At 39.5% G+C, this 16,394-nt stretch overlaps 1 long non-coding RNA gene across 2 annotated transcripts in view; it reads left to right on the top strand.

The window, feature by feature from the left end:
- The window catches only part of LOC117199432 (uncharacterized), a 39,047-nt gene that overhangs the window by 6,769 nt on the left and 15,884 nt on the right, over nucleotides 1-16,394 (top strand). The window contains exons 2-4 of one of the 2 annotated variants that reach the window (XR_004480660.2): nucleotides 1,511-1,649; nucleotides 2,381-2,521; nucleotides 8,182-9,770. This is a non-coding gene — a long non-coding RNA (uncharacterized LOC117199432). The remainder of the gene's footprint in view (nucleotides 1-1,510; nucleotides 1,650-2,380; nucleotides 2,522-8,181; nucleotides 9,771-16,394) is intronic. The other variant, XR_007474401.1, reaches the window with a different exon arrangement.

Raw genomic sequence — 16,394 nt, 5'->3', positions numbered from 1 at the left:
TTAAGTTGTTTCCACATCTCGGCTATTGTAAATAATGCCGCACCTCATTGCTCCTGTTAGCTGCTAGAGTAGCTCATTGTACAGAGACCATAGTTTCTGCTCACCACTCCCCTGCTGATGGGCCTTAAGATATTTTCCAGTCTCTTGAAGACATATTGGTAACTAGCACCCAAAGGAGCCCGTTCAACTTACCTAGAGTTTAAACCATGACCTCAAAATAAAATGTATGGCTTAGACTCACCCTTGAAAACCGACAGCCCCATGTTCAAGACTCGGCCCCTTGCCTCAGTAAATCCCAGGCTGTTTTTCCTCCAGTGCTGGAATGGATAACGTGCCATATGGAGTAGCAGGTGTGCATTTAGGGGCCTTGGGGTCCAAATCAAGTGTCTTTACACACTGCAGTCACCCACGTTGTGGTCAGCTCACACCGTAAGAGGCTTTTGGCATACAGGGCCCAGCAGATTCACAGCCCCCATCTCATGCCCTCTCTGGGCTTGTTGGGTGGAGTGGTGGGTGGAGTCACTCAAGATATTAAACTTCTTTTGGGGGGTAGGTGGGAAGATGCATACAAATGAATTAATGTAAGTTGCACACGAGGGTGCTGGGGTGCCACCTCTTGCTGTGCTGCATGGTAGTGGTCACTCTCCATGGGTGCTCTGATGGCTCTTCCATTAGCACTTTCTCCCACTGTCCCTCATTAAACCGTGAGCTCCTGAAAACCCAAAGTGGAGACATCGTTGTTCCTTGCCATTCTCACAGCCTTGAAAGTATGACTGGGGCACAGGCAACGCTGGGTGTTGACCATGTGCCAGGGGCCTGCTCAGCACCTTATTCAATTGCCTCACTTAATCCTGGTAACAACTCCCTGAAGTAGGTGCTATTGTTATTCTCAGTTTTGAGATGAAGAAAATGAGGCACAGAGAGGTCAGGCCACCTGTCAAAGTCACACAGCTCCTAAGTGGCAGAGTTGAGATTGTGTGTCTGGGAGGTTTGGCTCCAGAATCTGTCCTCTTCACTGCTCTGCTGCCTCCGTGACCTTCCCTCTTTGTCCTGGAAAGTGAGGGAGGAAAGCTGGATCGTGTTTACTTTAATACTTGCTTTAGCAAAAGTGTATTGTGAGCCTCGGCTCTGCTACTAATTAGCTGTTTTGACCTTGAGACAGTTAGTTAATGTTTTTGTTTCTCATCCATAAAGCAGGGACAATAGTACTGAGTGCATGTGGCTATCGTGAGGGTTCAGTGAATTAGGACATATGAGGAGCTTACACAGAGTAAGCATTCAAAGAGTGTATGCTGCTAGGCAATGGGCCAGGTCCTTTAGGCTCTTGGTACTCAAGGCAGCATGGGCATCACCTGAGAGCTTGTTAGAAACGCAGAATCCCAGGCCCCTCCCCAGACCAGCTGAATCAGAATCTGCATTTTAGCAAGGTCCCTAGGTGATTTGCAAGTGCATTAAAGTCTGAGAGAGCTCTGCTCTGTAGCAATGAATTTCAATCCCCCTTCTCCCTCAGAATCCCAGGCCTGACTCCTGAAACCCTGCATGGCGTGCGGGGGTGAGGCTGGACCATCCAGTTTTATCAGCTCCTTCAGCCTCTTCCGAAGGTTGGGGACCAGCCAGGCTTGGGAACCCAGCTCTAAGAGCCAGCAGAGGTGAGTGAATGAAGCAGTTTCTGCACTTTTTTTTCTTTTCTTTTTTTTTTTTGTGGTACGTGGGCCTCTCATTGTTGTGGCCTCTCCCGTTGCGGAGCACAGGCTCCGGACGCGCAGGCCCAGCAGCCATGGCTCACGGGCCCAGCCGCTCCGAGGCATGTGGGATCCTCCCGGACTGGGGCACGAACCCGTGTCCCCTGCATCGGCAGGTGGACTCTCAACCACTGCACCACAAGGGAAGCCCAGTTTCTGCACTTTTGATGTGACAGGGTAGACACTCTTTTGGCTGTAGTGCCCAAACTTTTTAATCTTTTTCTGGGTCTGTCTTTCATCCTTGCCCAACCTGGAATTTTGAGAAATGAAGCTTTAGTGACTCACGCAAGAAAGGAGGTCAGAGACAAGAGTGCCACCCTGTGGCAAGAGCCTGGCATTACCATCCAGAAAGCCGCTGGTGAGGATAAGAACTGAGTGACTTCTGTCTGTGGTAACAGGATGTTGATAGCTACATCCTACTGAGCCTTTCTTATATGTCAGGCACTGTGCCAAGTCTTCCTCATGGATTAGTTTATTTGAAGCAGGTACTATTGTTACCCCCATGTTGCAGAGGTAGAGAGGGATGAGGTGATTTGATCAGGCTCCCTCAGAGGTGAAGGCTGGAGCTGGGAGGGAACTCAGGGCAGCCTGGCTCTAGAGCAAACAATTATAACAGTTTTGATATATTTCCTCTGTAGCAAAAGAAGGAGGCCTTTCTGGTGTGGACCCCCAAATTTTCGACTATTTTTAGACCTGTGCTATTTTGTTTACTGGAGCCGGGCAGTCAGAGACCTGGGTTCTGGCATGAGCGCCCCTCTCTTCTACCCAGGGAGTTGCAGGTAAGTCATTCACCTAATCTTTCTGAGTTTGTAGAAGAGGGGGTAATACTATTTGAGCTGTTTACATTATAGCATCTCTGCATGCTCTGCAAGAAGGCAGCATCTACAAGCCAAGGAGAGAGACCTCAGGAGAAATCAACGCTGCCAACAACTTGATCTCAGACTTACAGACTCCAGAACTGTGAGGAAATACATTTCTGTTGTTTAAGCCTTCCAGTCTGTGGTAATTTGTTGTGGCAGCCCTAGCAGACTAATATAAGCCCCCAAAAGCAATAACCTCAATCCAGACAGAGCATATACAGTGGAAGCTCTGTTTAAAAAATGGGGTCTCCCTATGGAGAACAGTATGGAGGTTCCTTAAAAAACTAAAAATAGAACTACCATATGATCTAGCAATCCCACTCTGGGCATACATACAGAGAAAACTATGATTTGAAAAGATGCATGCACCCCAATGTTCATTGAAGCACTATTTACAACAACCAAGACATGGAAGCAACCCAAGTGTCCATCAACAGATGAATGGTTAAAGAAGATGTAGTATATATGTGCCATGGAATATTACTCAGCCATAAAAAAGAATGAAATAATGTTATTTTGCAGGAACATGGATGGACCTAGAGATTATCATACTAAGTGAAGTAAACCAGACAGAGAAAGATAAATATCATATGATATAGCTTATATGTGAAATCTAAAAAAAGTGATACAGATGAACTTACTTACAAAACAGAAATAGACTTACAGACATAGAAGACAAACTTATGGTTACCAAAGGGGAAAAGGCAGGAAGGGATAAATTAGGAGTTTGGGATTAACATATACACACTACTATATGTAAAATAGATAACCAACAAGGACCTACTGTATACTGAATATTTTGTAATAACCTATAAGGGAAAAGAATCTGAAAAAAAATGATATATATGTGTGTATAACTGAATCATTTTGCTGTACAATTGAAACTAACACAACATTGTAAATCAACTATACTTCAATAAAAAAATTAAAATTAAAAATAAAAAGGGGGTTTGGGTTGACTAGTGTTACTATCATGTTGAGGCCTGGTCTTGGGTCACAGTGGTGACTTCAGGTGGTGTTTCCCAGAGTGTGGTATGTGGAACATGGTGGTACATGAAATGATGTTAGAGGTTATATTGATGAATGTAATTCTATATATATAATTTTTTAAATTAGGAAAATATTAACATATCATACTCATGACTTCATGGTTATTATTGTTTAGAGTGAGCTAAGTTAAAAAATAATAAACTGAGGCTTCCCTGGTGGTGCAGTGGTTGAGAGTCCGCCTGTCGATGCAGGGGACATGGGTTCGTGCCCCAGTCCGGGAAGATCCCACACGCCGTGGAGCGGCTGGGCCCGTGAGCCATGGCCGCTGAGCCTGTGCGTCCGGAGCCTGTGCTTCGCAATGGGAGAGGCCACAGCAGTTAGAGGCCCGTGTACCACAAAAACAAAAAAAAAAAAACCAAAAAAACAAACAAAAAAAAACTGATTTGAAGTTGATTTAAAGAAAATTAGATTAGTTGGGTGATAAGTGAATATAACAATGTTGGCAGAATAATGAAGGTATATTCACATGACTGCCATTGGGGGAAATGCTGAGCTGAGGACTGACTGTATTTCTGGGAAGATGGCTGTGTGTTGTGAAAGGCTGCTGCCGTGTGCATTCCCCCACAAAGTGCTACACCTCTGTTTATGGATCTGAATGAGCTTGAATTTTAAAATGATTCAGTACAACATAGCTGCTCCAAACTGCTAAGTCCACCATAGATTGAATTACACAGAAAAGAGGGAACGGAGCTGGGGAAAAGGACTTGGACTGTAAGAAAGGGAATTCCGACTTCCCTGGTGGTGCAGTGGTTAAGAATCCACCTGCCAGCTAACACATATCCTTCTCAAACTCTTCCAAAATATAGCAGAGGGAGGAACACTCCCAAACTCATTCTACAAGGCCACCATCACCCTGATACCAAAACCAGACAAAGATGTCACAAAGAAAGAAAATTACAGACCAGTATCATTGATGAACATAGATGCAAAATTCCTCAACAAAATACTAGCAAACAGAATCCAACAGCACATTAAAAGGATCATACACCATGATCAAGTGGGGTTTATTGCAGGAATGCAAGGATTCTTCAATATATGCAAATCAATCAATGTGATAAACCATGTTAACAAATTGAAGGAGAAAAACCATATGATCATTTCAATAGATGCAGAAAAAGCTTTCAACACAATTCAACACCCATTTATGATAGAAACTCTCCAGAAAGTAGGCATAAAGGGAAATTTCCTCAACATAATAAAGGCCATATATGACAAACCCACAGCCAACATCATTCTCAATGGTGAAAAACTGAAACCATTTCCACTAAGATCAGGAATAAGACAAGGTTGCCCACTCTCATCACTCTTATTCAACATAGTTTTGGAAGTTTTAGCCACAGCAATCAGAGAAGAAAAAGAAATAAAAGGAATCCAAATCAGAAAAGAAGTAAAACTGTCACTATTTGCAGATGACATGATACTATACATAGAGAGTCTCAAAGATGCTACCAGAAAACTACTAGAGTGAATCAATGAATTTGGTAAAGCAGCAGGATATAAAGTTAATGCACAGAAATCTCTTGCATACACTAATAATGAAAAACCTGAAAGTGAAATTAAGGAAACACTCCCATTTACCATTGCAACAAAAAGAATAAAATACCTAGGAATAAACCTACCTAAGGAGACAAAAGACCCGTATGCAGAAAACTATAAGGCACTGATGAAAGAAAGTAAAGATGATAACAAACAGATGGAGGGAAATACCATGTTTTTGGATTGGAAGAATCAACATTGTGAAAATGACTATACTACCCAAAGCAATCTACAGATTCAATGCAACCCCTATCAAACTACCAATGACATTTTTCACAGAACTATAACAAGAAATTTCACAATTTGTATGGAAACATAAAAGACCCTGATGAGCCAAAGCAATCTTTAGAAAGAAAAATGGAGCTGGAGGAATCAGTCTTCCAGACTTCAGACTATACTACAAAGCTACAGTAATCAAGACAGTATGGTACTGGCACAAAAACAGAAACATAGATCTATGGAACAGGATAGAAAGCCCGGAGATAAACCCATGCACATATGGTCACCTTATCTTTGATAAAGGAGGCAAGAATATACAGTGGAGAAAAGACAGCCTCTTTAATAAGTGGTGCTGGGAAAACTGGACAGCTACATGTAAAAGAATGAAATTAGAACACTCCCTAACACCATACACAAAAATAAACTCAAAATGGATTAAAGACCTAAATGTAAGAAATGGAAATAAAAACAAAAATAAACAGATGGGACCTAGTGAAACTTAAAAGCTTTTGCACAGAAAAGCAAACCATAAACAAGAGGAAAAGACAACCCTCAGAATGGGAGAAAATATTTGCAAATGGAGCAACTGACAAAGGATTAATCTCCAAAATACACAGGGAGCTCATGCAGCTCAATATCAAAAAAGAATAAACAACCCAATCCAAAAATGGGCAGAAGATCTAAATAGACATTTCTCCAAAGAAGATATACAGATTGCCAACAAACACATGAAAGGATGCTCAATATCACTAATCATTAGAGAAATGCAAATGAAAACTACAATGAGGTATCACCTCACACCAGTCAGAGTGGCCATCATCAAAAAATCTACAGACAATAAATGCTGGAGAGGGTGTGGAGAAAAGGGGACCCTGTTGCACTGTTGGTGGGAATGTGAATTGATACAGCCACTATGGAGGTTCCTTAAAAAACTAAAAATAGAACTACCATAAGACCCAGCAATCCCACTACTGGGCATATACCCTGAGAAAACCATAATTCAAAAGAGTCATGTACCACAATGTTTTTGCAGCTCTATTTACAGTAGCCAGGACATGGAAGCAACCTAAGTGTCTATAGACAGATGAATGGATAAAGAAGATGTGGCACATATATACAATGGAATATTACTCAGCCATAAAAAGAAACGAAATTGAGTTATTTGTAGTGAAGTGGATGGACCTAGAGACTCATACAGAGTGAAATAAGTCAGAAAGAGAAAAACAAATACCATATGCTAACATATGTATATAGAATCTAAAAAAAAAGAAAAGAAAAAAAAAAGGTTCTGAAGAGCCTAGGGGCAGGAAAGGAACAAAGATGCAGAGGTAGAGAATGGACTTGAGGACACGGGGAGGGGGAAGTGTAAGCTGGGACGAAGTGAGAGAGTGGCATGGACATATATACACTACCAAATGTAAACTAGACAGCTAGTGGGAAGCAGCTGCATAGCACAGGGAGATCAGCTATGTGCTTTGTGATCACCTAGAGGGGTGGGATAGGGAGGGTTGGGGGGAGACGCAAGAGGGAGGAGATATGGGGATATATGTATATGCATAGCTGATTCACTTTGTTATACAGCAGAAACTAACACACCATTGTAAAGCAATTATACTCCAATAAAGATGTTTAAAAAATAAAAAAATAAAAATAAACCTTAAAAAGAAAAAAGGAATCTGCCTGCCAATGCAGAGGACATGGGTTCGATCCCTTAGCCCAGGAAGATCCTACATGCTGCGGAGCAGCTAAGCCCGTGTGCCTTAACTACTGATCCTGTGCTCTATAGCCCATGAGCCTCAACTACTGAAGCCCATATGCTTAGAGCCCATGCTGTACAACAGGAGAAGCCACTGCAATGAGAAGTTTGTGCACCGCAAGGAAGAGTAGTCCTGGCTCGCCACAACTAGAGAAAGCCCATGCACTGCAACGAAGACCCAACGCAGCCAAAGATATAAATAAACAAACAAACAAACAAATAAATAAATAAATAAAAGGGAATTCCTATGGAATAAGGTGCCTGCTCCATGTTCAGCACACACATCGAGAGAAGGGAAAACTGTCCTGTCAAGATCCGTTGAGGAAATGAGAGAAGAGAGAAAATGCAGGAGGAGTGGGACAAAATGCCAGTCGCTTACAATTGCTTAGCCCTTAGCAATTGGCAAAGGGCTTACAGGCCTGTTTTCTTGACTGGATTCAATGATATTCTGTAGTCAAGCTGGGTGGGACATGGGGAACTCTTAAACACTGTGTTCTCCTGCACCTCCCTTCCCAGTCCCCTTGGCCTGGCTCCTGCTTCATCACTCCAGCAAGCAGACCCCTCAAAGTCACCAGGGCTCTTGATGATCACCCCAGTTTTGCAGACAAGGAGCCAAGGGCCACCAAAGTGAAGCCACTTCCTTGACTAAGGCTGTCCAGCTGGTGGGGGGCAAAGCTGAGGAGCTTTTTGTTCCTCACTCTAGGGCTTGTTACGACCTAGTATTTCCCTTTCTTTAACTGTTTGCAGGACTGTTGTATGGATGTGACACTACTCTGTCTGGGCAGCTTAAGAGTAAATCTGGGCCTCAGTGGGAGAAGATGTCAGCAGAGGGTGGAGCTGGTAGGAGAGGGTAAGGCCAGAGGCAAGTTTCAGCTCTGTTATCTCACCAAGAAAATTCTCCTGACTTCCTTGTTTCAGTGGTGTCATGCTTAAAGTCTCCAGGCCTGAGATTTTTAAAAAACAACTTTACTGAGGTATAATATACGTACAATAACATGCATCCCCTTTTTGTGTGCAGTTCCACGAGTGTTGATAAATGTTTGCACCCAGGTGTCCACTGCCACCACATTCAAATATAGAACAGTGCTGTCACTCCACGTTTCCTTGTACCCACGGACCTCTGTTCTGCCACGAAAGATTAGATTTGCCATTTCTAGAGCTTCCTGTAAATAGAAACATGCAGTAAGTATTCTTTCATGTCCGGCTCTCTCAGCATGTTTTCAGACTCATCCAAGTCACGTGTATTAATTTTTTTTTCTGACTAGTTTCCATTGTATGTATATACCCTAATTTTTTCATTCATTTATCTCTTGGTGGACATTTGAGTTGTTTCCAGTTTTTGTCTAATATGAGTGAAGCTGCCAAGAACATTCCTTAAGATTTTGTGTGGAGGTATACTTCCATTTCTCTTAGGTAGATACCTAGGAGTGGGATTGCTGAGTCATACTATAATGGGTAGCCTTTAAAAGGAAAATGCCAAATTATTTTTCAAAGCGATTTTGCCATTTTACATTCCCTTTAGCAATGTATAAGTGTCTTGGGTTGGGTTGCTCCGTGTCTATACCAATGCTTGATAATATCGGTCTTTTGATTTTTTTTTTAAACCTGACTGTTTTCTTATTTTTAGCACTGTGGGTTTTTTGTTGTTGTTTTGGTTTGGTTTTGTTGTTTTTTTAAAAATATTTATTTATTTATTTTTATTTTTGGCTGCATCAGGTCTTAGTTGCAGCACGCAGGATCTTTTGTTGCGGTTTTCGGGCTTCTCTCTAGTTGTGGTGTGTGGGCTCCAGGGCATGTGGGCTCCGTAGTTGTAGCACATGGGCTCCAGAGTACATGGGCTCTGTAGTTGCAGCACTCAGGCTCTCTAGTTGTGGCATGTGGGCTCAGTAGTTGTGGTGTGCGGACTTAGTTGCCCCACGGCCTGTGGGATCTTAATTCCCCACCTAGGGTTTGAACCCGTGTCCCCTGTATTGGAAGGTGGATTCTTAACCACTGGACCACCAGGGAAGTCCCAATGTTGGTCTTTTTAATATTAGCTATTTCATCGAGTGTGCAGTGGCATCTCTTCATTTTGATTTTAACTTGGACTTTCTTGATGACTAATGATGTTGAGTATCTTTTCATGGACTTATTGGCCATTTATGTAAGTCTTCTTTTGCTAAGTGTCTACTCACATTTTTTGCTCATTTTTTATTGGGCATTGTCTTATTATTGAGTTGTAAGAGTTGTTTTTTAAAAAATTTATCTGGACACCAATCCTTTTTCAACTATATGTGTTATATTTTCTCCCCCTCTGTGGCTTGCTCTTTCATCTTTTAAAATGATATCTTTAGGAGAGCAGGAGTTAAATTTAGTTTTTCTTCTGCCAAGTGGATTTTCAAGATTTAATTTTCAAAATTTATTTTGGTGCTGAGAAGTGGGAAGGCTATTTATTTGTTCACATAACATGCCTTAGTCCCCAGTGTTCCTCTGGCCAAGCACACTGCATGGGAGGAATCCATCTGTCTCCCTGACTTGCTCCCAGTCAGTAATGCCAGCTAGGAAGTGCCTTGGCCCTGACATCTCAGCTGGAGGCTGCCAAGCAGAGGGGCCAGAGCTAAATCCCAGGTAAGCCGGGTAGGCTTCTGTCCTTGCTGGGGCCCTACCTTTGCAACATCTGACACTGTGAATCTAAATACAAATATCCTCTTTTTTTCTCTGTAGCACTTATGTTGGCTTGTAATCTTATCTTGGTGGGTTCATTTATCTGTCTTTCCCACTTGACTGTCTCTGAGGACAGGGACCTTGTCTGTTTTTATGTCCAAGAATTTGCAGAATATTAGTGGCTTTCAGAGCCCTACTTGCCCAGCACTGTGGGAAGAAGGCAGACAGTTCCCATTCTCAGGGTCCACAAGGAGTTCTAACTTGTGGCTGAGAAGTGTCCCTCATGGTTCTCCATCCCTAGACCAGGGCAAAAGTGCTTGTGGTCTATGGGCAGGAGGCTGGGAGAATCCCACCTCTCAGCCATGTGCCTGGGGTCCTCACCTTAGGAAACACTTGTTTTCAGCTTTACCCTCTTCCCCCTGTGGATCCCCTACTGGTCTGTTAGGTGATGAAGGGTCTCATCACACTATTTGCTCCTTCCTCCTGTCTTCTGTCCCCTCTCTTCTTTCCATCTTTCTTCTGGGGTCCTTTCCTGCCCCCTCCTCCTCCCCACTTCCCTCTTTCCGGCTGTAAGATGTGAGGAAGACCTCAAAGACTCACCAGGAGACAAATTCAACTGTAAGGACAATAAACGTAAACATGGATAACTATACAAATTCCAAAAGTATCTTTATTGTTTTCAAAGCAACCTATTAAATAGCAGTTCTTGCGTGCATTATAAACTTCCTTAAAATTCATTGTCATCTATTACAGTGCATGTGTCAGCTTCAAATTTCACCTCAAATGCCCAGGGCTGAGACTTAGGCTTTCTGGGTGGGTTAACCTCCAGTAACCCCAAAGAGCTTAAGGTATGGGAAGTGAAGGCACATCTAAGGAGTTTTTACATAATCCTGGAGGAGTTTTTAATTTTGATGAAATCCAACTTTATCATATTTTTTCTTTTATGATTTGTGCTTTTTGTATCCTATTGGAAAAAATTTTGCCTACTCTTACTTCAAAATAGTCTATGATTTCTTTGAGAGCTAACGATTACATTTAGGCCTATGATTCATTTCAGGTTAATCTTTGTGAATGCCATGAGGTTGCCTTTTCATTTTGCTGATTTATTCTTTTGCTTACAGAGGCTTTTTAGTTTGATGTAGTCTCACTTGTTTATTTTTGCTTTTGTTGGCTGTGCTTTTGGTGCCATACCCAAGAAATCATTGACAAGACCAATACCAAGGAGATTTTCCCCTGTATTCTTCTGGGAGTTTTATGGTTTCAGGTCTTACAGTTAAGTCTTTAAACTATTTTGAGTTAATTTTTATGTATGGTATAATATAAGGGTCCAATTTCATTCTTTTGAATGTGGATATCTAGTTTCTTAACACCATTTATTGCATAGACTATCTTTTCCCCATTGTTAATTTTGGCTCCTTTGTCATAAATTAGTTGACCATATATGCATGCGTTTATTTCTGGACTCTCTATTCCACTGATTTATGTGTCTGTTTTTATGCTAGTACCATCCTCTTTTGATTAGTATAGCTTTGTAATATAGTTTGAAAGCAGGAAATTGGATACCCCCAGCTTTGTTCTTCTTTCTCTAGATGGCTTTGGCTATTCAGGGTCTTCTGTGGTTTCATTTCAATTTTAGGATTTTTTTTCTGTGAAAAATACCCTTGGAATTTTGATAGGGATTGCATTGAATCTGTAGATTGCTTTGGGTAGTATGGACATTTTAACAACATTTTAATTCTTCCAATTCATGAGCATGGAATATTTTTCTATTTATTGTGTCTTCAGTTTCTTTCATTAATGTCCTATACTTTTCAGTGTACAAGTCTTTTTTTTTTTTTTTTTTTTTTTCCGATATGTGGCCCTCTCACTGCTGTGGCCTCTCCCGTTGTGGAGCACAGGCTCCGGACGCACAGGCTCAACGGCCATTGCTCACAGGCCCAGCCGCTCCGCGGCATGTGGGATCCTCCTGGACTAGGGCATGAACCCGCGTCCCCTGCATTGGCAGGCAGACTCTCAACCGCTGCACCACCAGGGAAGCCCAGTGTACAAGTCTTTCACCTCCTTGATTAAATTTATTCCTATAAATTTATTCTTTTGATGAAATTATAAATGAGATTGTTTTCTTAATTTATCTTTCTAATAGTTTGTAGTTAGTATATAGAAATACAACTGATTTTTTTTTGTGGTACGCGGGCCTCTCACTGTTGTGGCCTCTCCCATTGTGGAGCACAGGCTCTGGACACGCAGGCTCAGTGGCCATGGCTCACGGGCCCAGCCGCTCCGCGACATGTGGGATCTTCCCGGACCGGGGCACGAACCCGTGTCCCCTGCATCGGCAGGCGGACTCTCAACCACTGTGCCAGCAGGGAAGCCCACAACTGAGTTTTGTATATTGATTTTGTATCCTGCAACTTTACTGAATTCTTTTATTAGTTCTAACAAATTTTTTGGTGGAGTCATTAGGGTTTTCTATGTCATATCATCTGCAAATAGAGACAGTTTTATTTCCTCCTTTTTGATTTTAATGACTTTTATTTCTTTTTCTAGCCTAACTGTTCTGGCTAGGACTTCCAGTACTATGTTGAATAAAAGTGGTGAGAGTGGACATCTCCATCTTGTTCTTGATTTTAGAGGTAACAATTTCAACATTGATTTGCCCTTTGATCTTACCTCTCTTATGGATCCAAAAAGAGTTGTTAATTTTTCAGTCTATTCAGCTCCTTTCTTATGGAATTGGACACTGGAAATCTCCTTTCCCCAATTTTTAATGGGATATTTTGTTGTTGAGTTGTAGTTCTTTATATGTTCTGGATACTAACCACTTATAAGGTATATGATTTGCAAATATTTTCTCTCATTCCATGAGTTGCTTTTTCACTCTGTTGATAGTGCCCTTTGAGGCACAAAATTTTTAATTTTGATGAAGTCCAACTTATCTATTTTTTCTTTTATTGTCAGTACTTTTGGTGTCATATCCATAAATCACTGCCAAATGTCATGAAGTTTTACCCTTATGTTTTCTAAGAAGGGTTTTATGATTTTAGCTCTTATGTTTAGGTTTGATCCACTTTGAGTTCATTTTTATCTATGGTATAAAGTAAGGGTCAATTTTTGTTCACTTGCATGTGGATGTTCATATTTCCCAGGACTGTTTGTTGAAGAGACTGTTCATTCCCCATTGTGTAGTCCTGGCTCCCTTTTTGACTCATTTGACCACATAAGTGAGGGTTTATTTCTGGGCTCTCTATTATATTCCATTGGTCTGCCATTATGCTGGTAATACAGTTTTGATTACTGTAGCTGTAATATATTTTGAAATCAGGAAGTATAAGACCTCTAAGTTTGTTCTTTTTTCAAAGATTGTTTTGACTACTTGGGGTTCCTTGAAACTTTGGATGGACTTTTCTATTTTTGCAAAAAGGTTGTTAGGATTTTGATAGAGATTGCATTGAATCTCTAGATTTCTTTGGGTAGTATGGATATTTGAAAAGTATTAAGTTTTCCAGTCTATGAATATGCATTTTCATTTGTTTGTATATTCTTTAATTTCTTACCACAGTGTTCTGTAGTTTTCAGTGTACAAGTCTTCACCTTCTTGGTTAAGTTTATTTCTAAGTATTTTATTCTTTTTGGTGCTGTTGTAAATGGGACTGTTTTCTTAATTTTCCTTTTATATTGTCCACTGTTAGTGTATAAAGATGCAACTAATTTTGTGTATTGATTTTGTAACCTGCAACTTTGCTGAATTTGTGTATAAGTTCAAACAGTTTTTTTGTGTGGAATTTTTAGGGTTTTCCACGTATAAGGTTATATCATCTGTGAACAGAGATAATTTTACTTCTTCCTTCCTAATTTGGATACCTTGCATTTCTTTTCCTTATGTGATTGCTCTGGCTAGAATTTCCAACACTATGTTAAATAGAAGTTATGAAAGTTATCTTTGTTTTGTTTCTGATCTTAGAAGAAAAGCTTTTCAACTTTAACCATTGAATATGATGTTAGCTGTAGTTTTTTCATATATGATTTTTCTGATGTTGAGGTAGTTTCCTTCTATTCTGAGTTTATTGAATTCATTTTTTTTTATCATGAAAGGGTATGGATTTGCCAAATGCTTTATCTGTCTCTATTTAGGGGATCATGTGATTTTTTTCTCACTTCATTCTCTTAATGTAGTGTATCATATTGTTTTTCATATGTTGAACCATCCTAGCGTTCAAGGAATAAATCCCACTTGGTCATGTTTTGTAATCATTTTAACATGCTGATGAATTTGGTTTGCTAGTATTTTGTTGAGGATTTTTATACCAATATTTATAAACAATACTGGTCTGTGTGTGTGTGTGTATATATATATATATATATATATATATATATATATATATACACACACATATATGGTAGTATCTTTGTGTGGCTTTGGTATCATGGTAATGCTGAGCTTGTAGAATGATTGAGGAAGTGTTCCCTTCTCTTCAATTTTTTGGAAGAATTTGAGAAGGATTGGTGTTAGTTCTTTAAATGTTTCATAGAATTAAAGCCATTTGGTTCACAGCTTTTCTTTGTTGAGAAGTTTTAACTTACAGAATTAAACTTCCTTAGTAAGTGTAGATCTGTTCAGATTTTCTACTTCTCTATTACTCAGTTTTGGTAGGGTGTGTGTTTCTAGGAATTTGTCCATTACATTTAGGTTATCCAATTATTTTGGTATACAATTTTTCATACTACTCTTTTATGGTCCTTTTATTTCTGTAGAATTGATAATAATGTTCCCATTTTAAACTTATGATTTTAGTAATTTGAGACCTCTCTGTTTCTTTTTAATCTAGCTAAAGGTTTGTCAATTTTGTTGTCATTTTAGAAGAACCAACTTTTGGTATCATTGATTTTCTTTATTGTTTTTCTATTCTCTATTTTATTTATCTCTGCTCTAATCTTTATTATTTCCTTTCTTCTGCTAATTTTGGTTATAGTTTATTTATTTATTTGTTCCTCAAGGTATAAACTTAGATTGTTGATTTGGGATCCTTTTCTCTTTTGTACAGCTATAAATATTCCCCTTAGTACTGCTTTCATTGCATCCTATGTTTTGGTATGTTGTGTTATCATGTTCGTTTCTGTCAAGATATTTTCTAATTTGCCTTTTGATTTCCTTTTTAGACAATTGGTTGTTTAAGAATGTGTCATTTAATTTCTGCATATTTGTGAATTTTCCAGTTTTCCTTCTGCTATTGATTTCTAGATTCATTCCATTGTGATCGGTAAAGATACTTGGTATCATTTCAATCTTTTAAATTTTATTAAAAATTTTTGGCATAATACATGATCTCTTCTGGAGAATGTTCCATGTATACTTGAGAAAAATATGTATTCTTCTATTATTGGGTGGAGTGTCCTGTATATGACTGTTAGGTCCAATTGGTTTATAATGTTGTTTAAGTCCTCTATTTCTTCATTTTCTGTCAGCTGTTATATCTGTTATTGAGAGTGGGAGTATTGAAATCTCTTACTATTACTGTAAAACTGTATATTTCTCTCTTCAATTCTGTTAATGTTTGCTTCATATATTTTTGAGCTCTAATATTTGGTAATTGTTATATCTTCTTGAATAATTGACCCCTTTATCAATAAAGAATGCTCTTCATTGATTCTTGCAACGTTTCTTTTTAACTTAAGGTCTATTTTGTCTGATATTAGTGTGGCCATCCCTGCTCTCTTTTAGTTATTAGTCGTATGAATTATCTTTTTATATCTTTTTACTTTCAATCTATGTATTTCTTAGGTCTAAAATGAACCTCTTGTAGATGTCATATAGTTGGAACTTTTTTTTTTCAATTATTCACTCTATGCCTTTTAAAAAATTTTTTTAAATATAATTTTTTTATACAACAGGTTCTTATTAGTCATCAATTTTATACACATCAGTGTATACATGTCAATCCAAATTGCCCAATTCATCAAACCACTATCCCCACCCCCACCCCCTGCGGCTTTCCCCCCTTTGTGTCCATACATTTGTTCTCTACAACTGTGTCTCAACTTCTGCCCTGCAAACCAGTTCATCTGTACCATTTTTCTAGGTTCCACAAGCATGTGTTAATATACGATATTTCTTTTTCTCTTTCTGACTTACTTCACTCTGTATGACGGTCTCTAGATCCATCCACGTCTCAACAAATGACCCAATTTTGTTCCTTTTTAAGGCTGAGTAATATTCCATTGTATATATATACCACATCTTCTTTATAAATTCGTCTGTCGATGGGCATTTAGGTTGCTTCCATGACCTGGCTATTGTAAATAGTGCTGCAATGAACATTGGGGTATATGTGTCTTTTTGAATTATGGTTTTCCCTGAGTACATGACCAGTAGTGGGATTGCTGGATCATATGATAATTCTATTTTTAGTTTCTTAAGGAACCTCCATACTGTTCTCCATAGTGGCTCTATCAATTTACACTCCCACCAACAGTACAAGAGGGTTCCCTTTTCTCCACACCCTCTCCAGCATTTGTTGTTTGCAGATTTTCGGATGATGCCCATTCTAACTGGTGTGAGGTGATACCTCATTGTAGTTTTGATTTGCATTT

Source organism: Orcinus orca, chromosome 20 (assembly GCF_937001465.1).
Source record: "Orcinus orca chromosome 20, mOrcOrc1.1, whole genome shotgun sequence".
NCBI classification, from domain to species: domain Eukaryota; kingdom Metazoa; phylum Chordata; class Mammalia; order Artiodactyla; family Delphinidae; genus Orcinus; species Orcinus orca.
Note: the sequence above shows the minus strand (reverse complement) of the source record. Positions and strands in the feature narration are given on the sequence as shown.